Genomic DNA, 16716 nt, shown 5'->3' with positions numbered 1-16716 from the left:
GCAATTACTAGACTCTACCACCCTAACAAACCCTGTTCTTGGGTAATGTTTTCTATATGTTAAGATTATATCATTAACTGATTTTAAGGTGCTTTTAAAACGTAGGCCTCATTTCTCTTGTCCTTTTGTACTGGGAGAAATATATAATAGATAGAAACAGACCTGGATTGCTCTGGTCTGAACTCAGATGACACAGGACTTTAATTGTTTTTTTTTTTTTTTTTGCTGTACGTGGGCCTCTCACTGTTGTGGCCTCTCCCGTTGCGGAGCACAGGCTCCGGACGCACAGGGTCAGCGGCCATGGCTCACGGGCCTAGCCGCTCCGCGGCATGTGGGATCTTCCCGGACCGGGGCACGAACCCGTGTGCCCTGCATCGGCAGGTGGACTCTCAACCACTGCGCCACCAGGGAAGCCCAGGACCTTAATTGTTTAACAAATGAAACTTTAATAACGGTTACACCATTGGGGTATCCTGACCCAACATCGAGGTCACAAACCCTATTGTCAACATGAACTCTAGAATAGGATTGTGCTGTTATCCCTAGGGTAACTTGTTCCATTGATCAAAATATTTGGATCAATAAGTGATAATGTGTTTTGATTAGTAGGTCTAGATTTTAATCATTAGGAAGCTTTTTTGTTCTCCAAAGTCACCTGAACCAAAATTGTCAACCCTTGTGAAAATTATTCCTCGGTGGTTAAGTTATATTTATTTGGGTCAATTAATTAAAGCTCCATAGGGTCTTCTCGTCTTATTTTTTTACTCCTACCTCTTCACAGGAAGGTCGATTTCACTGATTGAAAGTAAGAGACAGTAAAACCTTTTTGCGGCCATTCATACAAGTCCTTATTTAGAGAACAAATGATTATGCTGCACAGGCAGGATACCACAGCTGCTTAACAGTTATCACTGAGCAGGCAGTGCCTCTAGTTATGCTAGAGGTGATGTTTTTGGTAAACAGGCAGGGTTTATGTTTGCTGAGTTCCTTTTACTTTTTAAAATCTTTCCTTGGGTGCATACCTGTGCTGGGTTGACAGTGTACTTAATAAATAATTTAGTGTTGAATTGTGTTTATTTGCTGTTAACTATCAGTAATATTATCAGTTACCTTTGTTTTGGGTATTAAATCCAAAAAAATAATCACAAAGACTGATGTTAAGGAGATTGCCACCTTTGTTTACTTCTAGGAGTTTTATGGTTTCAGGTCTTACATTTAAGTTTTTAAGCCAATGTGAGTTAATTTTTGTAAATGGTGTAAGATAGGCGTCCAGTTTTATTCTTTTGCATGTGGCATTCCAATTTTCCCAGCATCATTTATTGAAGGGACTGTCCTCTTCCCACTGTAGATTCTTAGTTCTTTGGTTGTAAATTAATTGACCACATATGTGTGCACTTAACTGCTGGGCTGTCTATACTGTTCCACTGAGCTATGTGTTTGTTTCTATGCCAACATCATACTTTTTTGATTACTATAACTCCACAGTCTAGTTCGAAATCAGAGAGCATGATGCCTCCAGCTTTGCTCTTGCTCAGGATTGCTTTGGATATTTGGGGGTCTTCTGTGGTTCTATACCACTTTTATGATTTTTTTCTATTTCTGTGAAAAATGCCACTGGAATTTTTATAGGGATTGCAATGTCTCTATAGATTTCTTGGGGTAGTATGGACATTTTAACCATATTAATTCTTCAAATCCATGAGCATACAATATCTTTTCACTTATGTGTATTTTCTTCAATTTTTTTCATCGATGTTTTGCAGTTTTCAGTGTAAAAATTTTCACCTCCTTGGTTAAATTTATGCTTGAGTATTTTTTTTCTTTTTGATGATATTTTAAATGGGATTGCTTTCTTAATATCTTTCTGATAGTCCATTGTTAGTGTATAGAAATGCACCAGATTTTTACATACTGATTTTTGTATCCTGAAATTTATTTAGTTCTTGCATTTTTTTTGGAGGTGGAATCTTTTGGATTTTCTGTATATAAGATCAGCAAATAGTGACAGTTTTACTTCTTCCTGTGTGAGTTGTAATGCCTTTTATTTCTTTTTCTTGCTAATTGCTCTGGCTAGGACTTCCAGTACTATGTTGAATAAGACTGGTGAGAGTAGTCATCCTTGTTTTTTTCCTGATCTTGGAGGAAAAGATTTCAGGTTTTCACCAGTGTGATGTTAGCTGTGGGCTTGTAACTGATAGGTATGTCCTTATTGCTATGTACATATATGACCTTTTATGCTGTGGTTTGTTCCCTTTATATCTACCTTATTAAGAGTTTTTATCATAAATGGATGTTGAATTTTGTCAAATGCTTTTCATTAATATGATGTACTACATTGATTTGTGAATGTTCAACGATCCTTGCCTCTCTGGAGTAAGTTGCACTTGATCATGGTGAATGATTCTTCTAATAGTGAATTCAGTTTGCTGATATTTTGAGGATTTTTGCATCTGTGTTCATCAGTGATTGTAGTCTGTAGTTTTCTTGTGGTATCCTTGTCTGGTTTTGGTATCACAGTAATGCTAGCCTTCTAAAAAGAGTTTGGAAGTGTTTCCTTTTCTATTTTTAGAAGGGTTTGAGGAAGATTGGTATTCATTAAATATTTTGTAGAATTCACCAATGAAGCTGTCTGGTCTTTGACTTTTGTTTGTTGGGAGGTTTTTGATTACTGATTCAATCTTCTAACTGGTAATTGTTCTGTTCAGATTTTCAATTTCTTCACAATTCAGTCTTGGTAGTTTTTATGTTTCTAGGAATTTATCCATTTCTTCTAGGTTGTCTAACTCAATGGTGTGTACTTCTTCACAGCAATCTCCTGCAATCCTTTATATTTCTGTGGTATGCATTGTAATGTCTGATTTCTGATTTTTTTTTTTTTTTTTCTTTTTCAGTACGTGGGCCTCTCACTGCTGTGGCCTCTCCCGTTGCGGAGCACAGGCTCCGGACGTGCAGGCTCAGCGGCCATGGCTCACGGGCCCAGCCTCTCCGCGGCATGTGGGATCCTCGCAGACCGGGGCACGAACCCGTGTCCCCTGCATCGGCAGGCGGACTCTCAACCACCGCGCCACCAGGGAAGCCCTGATTTCTGATTTTGAGTCCTCTTTTTTCTTGGTGAGTCTAGCTAAATATTTGTAATTTTTTTTATATCTTCAAAGAACCTGCTCTTAGTTTCATTGATCTTTTTTTCTATTGTCTTTTTAGTCTCCATCTGTTTCTATTCTGATCTTTATTTCCTTCCTTCTGCTAAAGCTGGGTTTTAATTGTTTTTTTTCTAGTTCCTCGAGTAGTAAGTTAGGTTTTTTTAAAATTTGAGATATTTGATTCTTGATGTAGGCATTTATGGCGATGAACTTCTCCCTTAGAACTTCTTTCGCTGTATCCCATAAGATTTGGTTTGTTGTATTTCCATTTTCATTTGTTCAAGTTTTTTTTTTTTGACTGCATTGGGTCTTTGTTGCTGTGCACAGGCTTTCTCTAGTTGTGGCAAGTGGGGGCTACTCCTCATTGCAGTGCGCGGCTTCTCATTGTGGTGGCTTCTCTTGTTGCGGAGCATGGGCTCTAGGCATGCGGGCATTAGTAGTTGTGGCACATGGGCTCAGTAATGGCTCGCGGGCTCTAGAGTGCAGGCTCCGTAGTTGTGGCACACAGGCTTAGTTGCTCTGCGACATGTGGGATCTTCCCGTGTCCCCTGCACTGGCAGGCAGATTCTTAACCACTGTACCACCAAGGAAGTCCCCAAGGTACTTTTTGATTTTTTTTTTGACCCATTGATTATTCAGTAGCATATTTTTGAATTTCTACTTCTTTGTGAATTTTCCAGTATTCTTCAGTAATTGATTTCTAGTTTCGTATCATTGTGGTTGAAAAGATGCTTGATATGATTTCAATCTTCTTAAATTTATTAAGACTTGTTTTGTGGCCCACCATATGATCTATCCTAGAGAATCTTCCATGTGCACTTGAAACGACTCTATAATCTCTTGGGTAGAATTTTCTTTATATACCTGTTAAGTCCATCTGGTCTAATGTGTCGTTTAGGGCTGATGTTTCTTATTTATCTTCTGACTGGGACAATTTATCCACTGATGAAAGTAGAGCTTTAAAGTCCCATACTGCTATTGTATTGCATGGTTTATTTCTTCATTTAGGTCTATAAATATTTGCTTTACACATTTAGGTGTTCCTATGTTGGGTACATGAATATTTACAAATGTTATATTATCTTGTTGATTGAACTATTTTCATTATGTAATGCCCTTCTTTGTCTCTTGTTACAGTCCTTGTTTTAAAGTCTATTTTGTCTGATATAAGTATACTTACCCTAGCTTTCTTTTAGTTTCCATTTGCATGGAATATCTTTTTCCATCCCTTTACTGTGTATGCCCTTGTGTCTTTTGTAGCCAGCCTGCAGATGGTTCTTTTAAATTTTTATTTTATCCCTTCAGGCACTCCATGTCTTTTGAGTGGAGAATTTAATATATTTATTTTAAAGTAATTATTGATAAATAGGTACTTATTGCCATTTTTATTGTTTCTGGCTGTTTGTATTTCTTCTGTTCTTCTCTTGCTCTCTTCCTTTGTGATATTATGACTTTCTGTAGTGGTGTTTTGTATTTCTTTAGCTTTCTCTTTTGTGTAGCTACTGTAGGTTTTTGCCTTGTGGTTACCATGAGGCTTTAATAAAACAGCTTACATTTATAACAGTCTAATTTAAGTTCTTAACAACTTAAGTTCAAATGCATCTAAAGCTCTACATTTTAATCTCCCCCCTGCCTCATTTTATGTTCTTGATGTCATATTTTACATTTTTATCTTATGTATCCCTTTCCTAATTATTGTAGTTATAGTTATTTTATTACTTTTATCTTCTAACCTTCATACTAGCTTTACAAGTGATTAATTCACCATTTTACAACATTAGATTATTCCTAATTTTACTATATATTTACCTTTACCGGTGAGATTTATACTTCATATCTTTTCCTGTTACTAATTAGTGCTTAAAGAAGTCCCCTTAACATTTCTTTTAAGGACAGTTTAGTTATGATGAACATTTTTAGATTTTGCTATCTTGTCTTCAATTCTGAATGATAACTTTGCTGGGTAGAGTATTCTTAGTTTGAATATACTGTGCCACTTTCTTCTAGCCTGCAAAGTTTCTGCTGAAAAATCTGATAGTCTTAGGGGGGTTTCCTTTATGTAACAAATTGATTTTCTCTTGCTGCTTTTAAGATTCTCCCTTTGTCTTTACTTTGGACATTTTAATTATGTGTCATGGTGTGGGTCTGTTCTGGGTTCATTTTACTTGGAATTTTCTGGATTCCTGGATCTAGATGTCTATTTCCATTCCCAGGTTAGGGAAGTTTGGGGCCATTATTTTTTCAAATAAATTTTCTGACACCTTTCTCTCTTCTGGGGCCCCTATAATATGAATATTGGTGTGCTCAATGTTGTTCTTTAAGTCCCTTAAGCTATCTTTACATTTTGTCATCATTTCCTTTTGCTGCTCTGATTAGATAGTTTCACTGCCCTTTGAGTTGACTGATCCTTTCTTTAGCTTCATCTAGTCTGCTATTGAAATTTTCTAGTGTATTTTTCAGTTCATTTATTGGATTCTTCTGTTCTACGACTACTATTTGGTACTTTCTTATTTTTTCTATTCCTTTGTTGAAATTCTCACTGTGTTCATTCTTCTGAGTTTGTTGAACATCTTTATGACCATTATTTTGAATTCTTTATCAGGCAAATCAGTTATATCTGTTTCATTAAGAACTTGTTCTTAGGTGTGTTCTGCCTTTTAGAACACATTTTTCTGTTTCTTCTTTTTCCTTGACCCTCTGTGTTAGTTTCTATGTATTAGATAAAACTAAGTCTAGGTTCTGGTTCAACAAGACCCAGTCTTGAAGGAGCGTCCTCATGTAGGAGATGAACCTTATCGTTCAACCCTGCCCTAGCTCTTGGTTGCCTTTTTTGATTGTTCAAGCAGATTATTTTATTCTTAGTGACTCCCAGTAGTTGAGGCTGTCAGTATCCTAAAGGGGAATAGCTCAGTCAGTACAAAGATTCAAGCTGATGGAAGCCAGACCCTTAGGCAGCAGCTTTTAAAGTACACAAATATATATATGGTCTTATGTGACTGTATGCATAAGTTTCACTGGCCACAGGAGTCCTGGAATCTAAAGGCATCTTGTGGGTGGCAGTTGCAAAAATTGGGGTGCCAGATGAGTACACAAGGTCCTTTAGAAAAGATACAAGTGGCCTAGAGCAAGGCATAGGGAGAGCACAGACATGGAGTCCAGCAGCTTCTGTCCTTGGAATGCCCCTCTGTTAGGCCCTAAACATGTGACAAAGTAGAAGCCTGTTCCCCAGGCTGAAGCACCAGGAGAAGCAAATAGACCTCTATCATGTAAAGACTGGGGATGTGTTTCAGTCTGCTGTCTGCACAGTGTCTTGGGAGTGGTAGCTTGCCAAGAACCATCTCTCTGTTTATTACCATCCCATGGAACTCAGGAAAGCAAGCCCTGCTGGCCATCAGAACTAGGCCATCAAGGGGCATTCCCTGGGGGGCAACCACAAAAATGAAAGCACCAAACACATGTAAGAGCCCTCCTCTTGGGGTGTGGCAGAGGGAGAGCACAGAGATTGTGCCTGTCCTCTAAGGTTTCTGGAGAAGATTCCATTAAGCTCTTAGATGTTTGTTTAGTTAGAAACCTATCCCTCAGGCCGTAGCTATGAAGATAAGCTGGTAGGCCTCTTTCACAGAAAGACTGGGTGCCTCAGTCTGCTGCCTCTTGCTGTGCTCTGGGGGTGGCAGCCATGTAAGAACTCTTTCTCCATTGGTTACAATTTTTTAGGATTCTCAAGCTTGAGCTCCACTGGCCACCAGAGCCAGGCAATTAAACTTGGCAGGGTGCCAGAGAGGGTAAGAACTCCTTTCTAAGGGATAAAGGTGAGCTGGAGCATGGCAGACAGAGAGCACAGAGATGCTGCCCGCCAGCCTCTGTCTCTGGAGAGTACCCTATCAGGCCTCTAGATGTGTATTAAATTGGATGCCTGCCCCTCTGGCTGATACTTTATGTGAAAGAGGCTTGCTTGCTTGTCTTAAAGCCTGGTCTCCTCTCAGCTGACTGCCTCTGTGCTGGTTTCTGAGGCAAGCAAATCTGAGTCCGCAAACTCTTTATGGGCTGTTTCTCGATTTGCTATAGACTCACGGGTCTCATGGATGTGAGCCCCATTTATTTTAAAAGCTAGATGTTTTGAAGTTTATCTCTCAGACGAAGACTTTAAGAGTTGGGGTGCCTGATATGGAGCTCAAACCCTTTCCTCCACAGGGAGAAGCTCTCGGTTTTGAGTTCTCTCCTGATTGTGGGTCACCACACCCAGTATGGAATTTATGGTGAGACTGTCTCAGCCTCTCTTACCTGCATTTTTTTTTTTTTTTTTAATTTGCCCAGTGTATAGGGGTTGCTCAGGTAGTTTTTCATTTTATTTCAGTGGAAGTTTTTCAATATGTATCTACAGATTCAGTGTGTTCATGGGATGAGGTGAGTTCAGGATATTCTACGGCACCATCTTGAACCAGAACCTGTACTTTGTCTTTGAGTTAGTGGAGCTAGTATATACTTAAACTGAGCCAGAAATGTCAGTGTCTCCTCTCAGTTTCTAGTTCTCACTCTTGAAGTCCTATTGGTCACCATTACCTACTTTCTACATTGAACTATCGTGCATCCTGTACTCTTCACCACTACTGAGCCACCTTTATTTCAAGCATATAGATAACCTAACAGCTTTTTAATGCTTGTTCTGTTTCCACCATTGCCTCCTATTAGTCCATTTCCTATATTGCCATTTGAGTGACCTTTCAAAAGTCAAATCTGATCAGACTAATTTCTTGCTTAAATTCCTTCAAGAATTTTTCAAAGCTGGAACATGAAATCCAGACTTTAAAGTATTTCAGAAAAGTGTGATGATCTCGGCACTGAGCCTCTCTTTTTCTCTTCCACCCTGTGATGACCTATGTGAATGGTTTTGGAGTTCTAGGAATACACAGTACTCTGCTCTACCTCTGTGGTTTGCTTTTGTTGCTCTCTCTGTGTGGAACAACCTTCTTCTTCCACTTCTGCTCCAGCATAACTCCTACATCTCCTATATGTTTTAACTCGGGTCTCATTTCTTCTAGTACACTTTCTTGGAACATCCCAGTCTTTGCCTCCAATCTGGGTTAATTGCCCCTCTTTTGTGCTTTCACAGTAGTTTGTATGTAACGTCTATATTGGCACACATCAAATTGTATTGTAATTGTCTGCTTGGTAGTATACTGTTTTGAAATTTTAATCCAGACTTTCTCCCAATACTTGCCTTCTTATATTGTCTATACAATATATTATCTTTGCCTTTCTACCATTCAGTCAGTAGAATTGCTTTAAGGGAGGAACAATATACTTTAAAAAAGAATATGATTTTTAGCTGAAATTGCCTGAGATTTAGAATTAATAAAAAAGAAATTCTAGTGCTGAAGGACTTGGGGCATAAAAAATAGATTAGGAAGAAAAGTTGAGCAGTCAGACTACCTCTCCACCAGACTAAAGATTCTTTGGACTTGGTGGGTATGGGGTGAAGTGAGAAGAAATTTAGAGGAGAAATAAGAGAACCTTCAGACTTGGGTGTTCCCGAGAAGTGTCCAAGACCAGAGCCTGCCATGTGACCTTTTATTTAGAAGTCTTTTTCAGGGCCAATATGAACCTAGCAAAAATGATTAGCATCTTCTGAGGGTGCCAGATATATTCTTTCTAGGTCTACATTTTCAATGTTATTGAGAAAAATAGACACATAGTAACTTCATTTTTTAAAAATTAAAGCCAGGGTGATTATTTCTGAGGGGGGAACATAGAGGGGGATTCCTGCTAAAACCAGTTGGAACTGGTTTAGCCACAGAAACCTCAGAATGACCGTGAAGCATGTATAGTTCTTCTGAGGTCTTGCTACTGGCAAGACTTTTACCTAGGGATAGAGGACTATTGTCTGAAAAAATGTATTTCATAAGATTTCAAGAAGACATTTTTGTGAGTTCTTTTAGAATGAAACAACTTTCTAATGTTCACTTCAATTATTTATTAGACACAAATATTAAGAAAGAGTAATATATAAACTGTGGTAATCTATTAATATTAACTTACACATTTTCCTCTATCACAATTGTACGAGTTCACTGAGGTAGTACTCTATTTATGTATTTTCATGTACACCAAGAAATTAGCACATAAAAGACATTCTATAAATGTTGATTAATATAACTGGAAGTCCCTTAATTTATTATTTTCCATTAATTTTGATTCTTTTCATGTTGCCTGCTTTGTCTAGACAGACAGGTGACCCTCTGAGCTCTGTTCAGGAAGTTATTTTGACCCTGTGGACCCATGTGGATATTCCTAGGACCATCTTGCTTGGCTTGTTTTCAGCACAGAGTTTGGGAAACAGCTTTAGAGGCATATTTGAAAGAAAATATGTGGAAATAGAGCTGTTGGCATGATTAGAATATTAAGCAATCTTAAAATTAGTAGTAGATCTGCTGTGATGCAAATAGATGGATAACTGGGTGCTTCACCACGCTCTGAGGTCCAAGACCAAGGCAAGCCTGCATATTACCTGAAGCATCACTGCATGACATACCATACATTTAAAAAAGCCTATACCACTCACACATCCCATCCATACATTGCCTGGTTGAATGCTTCTTTCCCAGGCTGTGTCAATAGGGTGCAAAATAATCATTGGATCCTAGAATTCAGATACAGGAACACATGGTCTTCAGGTAGCAGAGGTGACTTTTTAATACCATAGCAGCCTTTCTTGATTCTACAACCAAGAGCTTTGACTCTGGAATATAGTCAGGTATAAAAAGTTACCTACCTTAAAAGATGACAAATGTTAGAGTTAACTCCTTTGCCTAAGTCCAAAATCATGTGTAGGAAACTCATAGCCCTAAATAAAAATACACTCATTCTGTCTCTAGTTCAAGCTCAGTACTGTGCCTAGGATTGTAGATGAGGAAGGAAAAAAATGGAAATAGGTATCCTAGGACCAAAAGTAATACAAATTGAGAGGAGATGAAAAATGTTCTCAGACCAAGACTGAGATTCAGGAATATAGTCTCTTAGATATTTATTGTAATCTCCAAATAAAACAAGATAAACCCAAAGAACAAAAACCACTTTCTATACAGAATTCACATACAAACTTAATACCTAATACAGCACATACAGCTCTTACACAATTAATTTTAATAAAGAGAATTAAAACTTCACAATGTGAATACACTTCATAGCGTTAAACCCAGACAAGAGCTCCTGTGGACACATGAAGAGTCATAATATTTGCTGTGCAGCAGTAGTTTTCAAATAAACATCACGATCACTATATGAAAGCATTAAGCCATTACTCAATTTTTTCTCAAGAAGAGCTCCACAGTGCAGTCACTAAGAAGGAGCCGAAAGTGCCTGGTTACAAAGGAAGGTATTCATCTGTGCACTTCCCCATACCCTTTATGGGAAACACAGAACCACAGAAAAAATCTCTGGGCTCACATCTGCCTGGTTGACACTGGATTTGACAATGCCTTGTGGTTTGGTGCATGGGCAAAATGTCTAAATCTACTGTTCTTATGAGCTTCAGATTAATTTGTGTTTCGGGCCCGAGTCTGGGGCCGTTCAGCACAGAGGAATATGACGACACTGCAGCTTGCTTTCCTCATGGGGATAAAAACAGAGAGAACCAAACTGGGGTAATTTGTTGGGTTTCCGAGGGCCAGTCTGGTTTTCTGGAGGAAAACAATGATCTCTAGCTGCCAGCTCTGTCCCCCATTCAAGGAAACAAACTGTGACCTTTCCCATTTATTTGCCTGGCACAGTCTCCTCTATCTAATTCTTTCTGGGATCCTGTCTCACCTCTTCAATGGAGCTATTCTTGACTTTTCCTGTTTTTGTAGGTTTCACATTCTCTGTGCTCCTATAGCCTGACATAACATAGCATTTAGATCATATCCTGGTATTTCATTCCTTGTTCTTCAGTCAGTAAGCTTATTAGAGGTCAGAGCCATACCTCTTCCATGTTTTGATTCCCACAGCACTGAGTACATGGTATTCAGTAACTAACTATTGACGACTAAACATTTAAACACACCCTTAAATTATCATTCTAATGTTGGCTACCTGCTTACATTTTTCTTTTTTTTTAATTTGGCACGAAGTAGTCTCTAACCTCCCTGGTTCACCCACCTCTACTTGACTTCTTGGGGCTGAGAGCAGGCTATCACATGTAAAACAGGGCCACATATCGCTGGTAGTGGTCCAAAGCCATTTAATATGATTGGCACATTCTCACATGTCAATTTCAGGCAATTGCCATAGAGAGAACTGAAGGCTTCCTGTGATGTACAGAGGGCCATGGTCATCTAAAACCAACTGTTTTTCATCATTTTTAGTGAAAAACTCAATGTTTTTCGCAAGGGTATCATGATTTACTCTAACTAAATGAAAAGGCAAAACACAGTATTAAAATGAGTGTTTTGCCTTAAAAATTAAAATGGCAAATAGGAGTTTAAGGTAGTTGTTCTACTTGAAACTTCATATACATAAATACATAGTTTTTGGTAATCCAGCAACCAGGTCTAATTGCTTGATTTTGTATCTCATTGAAGTTCTAGGCCACCAATTATGAGATTAACCGAGGGAGTCTGAGGACGAATATATGAGTTTGTGATGACATACCAAAGTGATTTAAGGATTCTGACTTGTTTCTCCTATATTATCAGTGTGGACAATTGAGAATTGAAAGTGAATATAACATTAGCAACAACCTAAAAAGACATCAATATTTTAGGATTCTCAGGATTGACAGTGTTAAATTTGCAAACAAAACACAAGGTTGAGTAACAATAAAATATACACAAAAATATGAGTGAAAATTCTTAGGAGACAGAACATGTGATCAACATTTCAGAGAAAAATAAAAATGACTTTTCCTTATGTGCATATTTTTTTAGGTTTCTAAATTAACCTCTTATAAAAGGCTTAAGGAAAATTCTGAATTAAAGAAGGGAATGCCTATATAAAATAAACTAACAGCCATTCTGTCTTGAAAATAAAATCCACAATTCTAAAAGGCAAAATTGACATATATTCCCAGATCCTAAATGTTTGGGCTTATAGGGGGAAAAAAAAACATACCTTGAAGTAGGCACAGAGGAGTTTCACATGACACCAATAAGGTATTTACTGTATAAATTGTACCACTAGACAAATACAGCTACACGAAATAATCTGAGTAAGTCAAACAGCCATCAAAGCATCTCACACATTCATTATAATTCACTCTTTCACACTAGTTTATATACACTGAGTAAGTCATTAAATATTGCACTTATTGGCCCATGAACCCTCAATTCTGAGGTGTTGAAAAATAGAAAACAAATCTATTTTTATAACATATTTCATGCAACATTTAAGACATTTCAGTTCCACAAACACCATTAAGTAGTTGTACATTTGGACAGTTCAACGGTATCACATCACGTCTGACATTAACAATATATTAACAGGAATTACAGGAAGTTTTCATTCAGCACATATCCTAGGGATGATGAGACAATGAATGGAAAACCATCATACTGAAACAGCAAACAATCCCCAGATTTCACTTTTATGAGGCGTATGGAACCACTAGACAGATGTAATTTATGCTCACGTCCCTGAAAGGCCAGGTGTCTGTGGCTCATGTACCATCTGCATCTTTAAGAATGGCATTCATGAACCTAAGCAACCTCTAGTGCCAAATAATATGACCATGGAAACATTTCCATTAAGAAATAAAGCCACAGCCAACTCTCAGTTGTCCACAATGAAGGAAAGTATGAACACAGGTGAATGAAATACACAGGTACCCCCCCCCCACCCCCAACCTCATTTCAGCAAGTAATGACCGGTTGAAACTCTACCACTAACTGTACTGATGGGAGGTAAATGGTGAAACTTGAGTCTCATTTCCTATTCTTGGTTCTGTCACTCTGTGAGGATAGTGCTTTAAAAAACTGAAATGATAAAAAAATCAGGAAGTAGAAAAGAGAATTGTAAATAGAAAGCTCAATTTGTCCACTAGCTACATGGTCTGATCTTAATACTCGAGCTCTGACAGAGGCTTTGAAATAATTTCTTTTCTCTAGAAGGTTTGCAAAATATATTCTCTCTATCCTCCCCTTTTAATGGGAATTAATTCTCTGCACAGAGGCAAATCAAATCAGTGTGAAGAATCTATTTTGTAGACCTTTTAAAGGGAAATGCCAGTTACAGTTGTTGGAGCATAGTAAAAGCACTCTTTTCCCTAGCACTGAGAAAGCACCATAAATGGAAATTTTCCTTCATAGAAAAGGTATCTGTGTTTGAGTGTGTATGTGCTGGGAGGGGCAACATTATCTGTGTGGCCCAAGTATAAATATTTTAATCTACTTAAGCAAAGTATTTGACTAGAGTGTCAAGCATTCCTGTAAAGGTTTTTAAGAAAAAAACATTTATTTATGAAACAACAGTAGGTGGATATATTTTAAATAAATTCTCTAGACCTGTTTTTGTCCCCTTAGAGGATATTGTATTTTTAGAACCTGGAACCCTTTAGGTTCACTGCAGAGATAATCAAGATGCTTTTTTTCCTGGTTATAAACTTCATCTTTTACTCAATTTTCCCAATTTGTTTCAGAATATAAAACAGGCTTTTGTCTTTAACTGGCTTTGATCAAAAATTTATCTAAAATATGAAGGAATCTAAAAAGCTGACCCCTGATTGTTCAGCTGATCAGAAAGACTTCACCATTTTACTGGCAGACCCCTAAAACACAGGCATTATACACAAATGGGCAAAGCCAAGCAGATCTGGAGTGGCTGCATCTTCTAGGGGGTGATTAGAAAGGCCACATGGGTCTAGTTGCTCACATGGCAGCCTGACATGGCACACTGAGTGAGTACACACACAAAGGAACAAAGAGTTTTAGTTACCAGTCATGCAAACTATAATTTAGAGAGCATTCTTCAGACAGAAAGGCTACCTCCCAAGTATGCCACGCCATAAATTCCTGATGGAGCATTCCAATAGTATATGGAAATTATTAAACACTTTTTGACCTAGAAGGGTTTTAATCACGACTTTAAGATTTATCTTAGTATTTCACATGCAGCTGCTACCTCAGCCTTGGGATAGCTTGGAAGAGTCTGGATACATTTTTAATATAGTCTCACAGATGCCACACAGTTGACTGAAGGATGGCACAGTATATCCTCACTGAGCACGAAGAGACACATTGGTTAAAGCACATCAGAATGAGCCACTGATTACCGACTACCACGCTCCAAAATTAATGTTGCTTCATGGAAGTTCAGTTAACAGTAGACTGTATTTTACTTTAACGCAAGAACATTGCATCCCTGAAAGTCTATCCTCAGTATAGATGTAGTTAAAATTGGAAGTTTAAATTAGTTCCTGAAAGATAACCAATGTGCTGAACCAAAGAGCTATTATTAATCTGGATAAGAGTTAAGTAGGTGAAATACATATTTGTTTGTTGAGTATATAGATGTCTTGTATAATTGCAGTTGTAGTGGAATTCATAGTTCATATTTAACATAACGCTGAAGCTTTCTGCAACAACCAAAGGCATCATCATAGTTCCCATTCCAAATAAAAATCTTAGCACTTATTTACTAGGTGGGCAAAGGGATAATGATTTTAAGTTACACTAAAGAGGTGGTTAGAAGTTTATCAAGGCAGTGGAGGTTGCTCAGCGGGGGCAGTGGCAATGAACTAATTCACTGTCTTAATTCTTCTTATAAGCCCATAGATATAATGCTAACTTGTAAACTGCCATCTTAGGACTTAAGAAACTTCATGCACCTTCGACATCCACTCACAACCCCGAAAGCTGAAATGCGGGTCCACTAAATGGCTGTTTTTGTTTGTTTGTTTTGCGGTACGCGGGCCTCTCAACTGTTGTGCCTCTCCTGTTGCGGAGCACAGGCTCCGGACGCTCAGGCTCAGCGGCCATGGCTCACGGGCCCAGCCGCCCCGCGGCACGCAGGATCCTCCCGGACCGGGGCACGAACCCGTGTCCCCTGCATCGGCAGGCGTACTCTCAACCACTGCGCCACCAGGGAAGTCCTAAATGGCTGTTTAGAGGAAATAATTTCCAGTCCAATTTTTCATTTACATTTAGAACAGAGAGGAATGTCCCCAAACCAAAGCTCTTGGAAGTATCTGCTCAAAACAATCAAGGTTTGATTATAAAAGTAATCGGAGGGATGGGGTGATGAGGAGAGGGGTGACAGAGGAAGAGAAATTTGTTCCTGAAACACTAATTGAGTTGCATCGAAGACAAAAGATGGTTGTCTACAATTTACACACTAACACAAACATACACTTTGTTCTTTCGAATACAAATTTAGTTAGGCCATTAGTAAAAATGATCTGTCATTGTTTAAGCTGTTGGCAGACAGAATATGGGAGATATTGTATGCATGTGTGTGTGTATACACATTTGTGTGCATGATGGCCTAAAGGGTGAAAAACCTTGGAACCACAGTGTTACAAGTAATATAGCTTGATGCCAATAGAAGTTTACTTAGTTAATCCTAGGCTGGTTCTTCTTTTGCCAAACTTGATTTTAAAACCAGGATCTCTTGATGAGATTAGGAGTAGAGAATTTTTCTCTCTTTCCATGTGCTTTACAGCAGGAGCATAGGTGCTCATTTCATTGAGCTCTGTGACAATCCTTTCTGGAAGCGTCTCACTTAGAAAAATCACACTGGGGTAGGGGCTTCAGAACTGAGAATCAATTAGTAAGCCTCTACTTCCATTGAGGTTTGAAAAATAGAAATTATTGGATGTCCCTTGGCACTGACACCTGGGCCATTCTTGCATTATGCTCCCGACTGGCATACTCAAGTCTGGTATGTTTGACATTGTGTAAGTGGGTACTTGGCTTAGGTCTTCTGGTTCTAGAGCCATTTAATTTCAATGGCAATTAGCTCTTCAGGGAAGGAGTTTACAAGAGAGCAAAACTCAACTTTCTTTCCAATTTTCTACCCTCTCTGATTTTGCTTTCCATTTTACAATAATATGCATATCAACATCCTTCTGAAAGAGCCATCCGAGACATCATATTGAGGTCCTTGACATCTGTACGTATGTATGTGAGATCAGGTCTGAGAGAGGATGCGAAGGTCTTCCTGGTTCTATTGCTTCATATTAGATTGTAAAAGTCAGCTTAACAGCTATATCATTTAACATGGCCATTTTCTAGACCATGTTAAAGAAATATTACAATATCATGCAAACAGGCTTCTGTTGCAAACAAATCTGCTTTGATGGCCCCTGCCTTCTCTTTCTTCCCTTCACTTTAATTTCTGTGATTTTTGAAGCTAGTTGCCCCATTAAAATCTAATAAAGCATTAATGTCTTCTTGTCTTCACTAGGCTAAGGTCTACCTTGCAGAGTGCCAAAGTGAAGATTTATTGCCAATTAGTGGATCTTAAGCTAAGATGAGCAATAATAAGAATGTGGATATGCTTAAGACATCCCAAATGCTTTCTCCTATGATTTTCATCTTCTAACTTACTAGTAATATATGTGACCTAGTTCCCTGACTTGCAGGCATTGATCCTCCAGAGATCTCTTTAG

The sequence above is a fragment of the Lipotes vexillifer genome, unplaced genomic scaffold (genome assembly GCF_000442215.2).
Source record: "Lipotes vexillifer unplaced genomic scaffold, Lipotes_vexillifer_v1.1 scaffold366, whole genome shotgun sequence".
Lineage (NCBI taxonomy): Eukaryota > Metazoa > Chordata > Mammalia > Artiodactyla > Lipotidae > Lipotes > Lipotes vexillifer.
Note: the sequence above shows the minus strand (reverse complement) of the source record.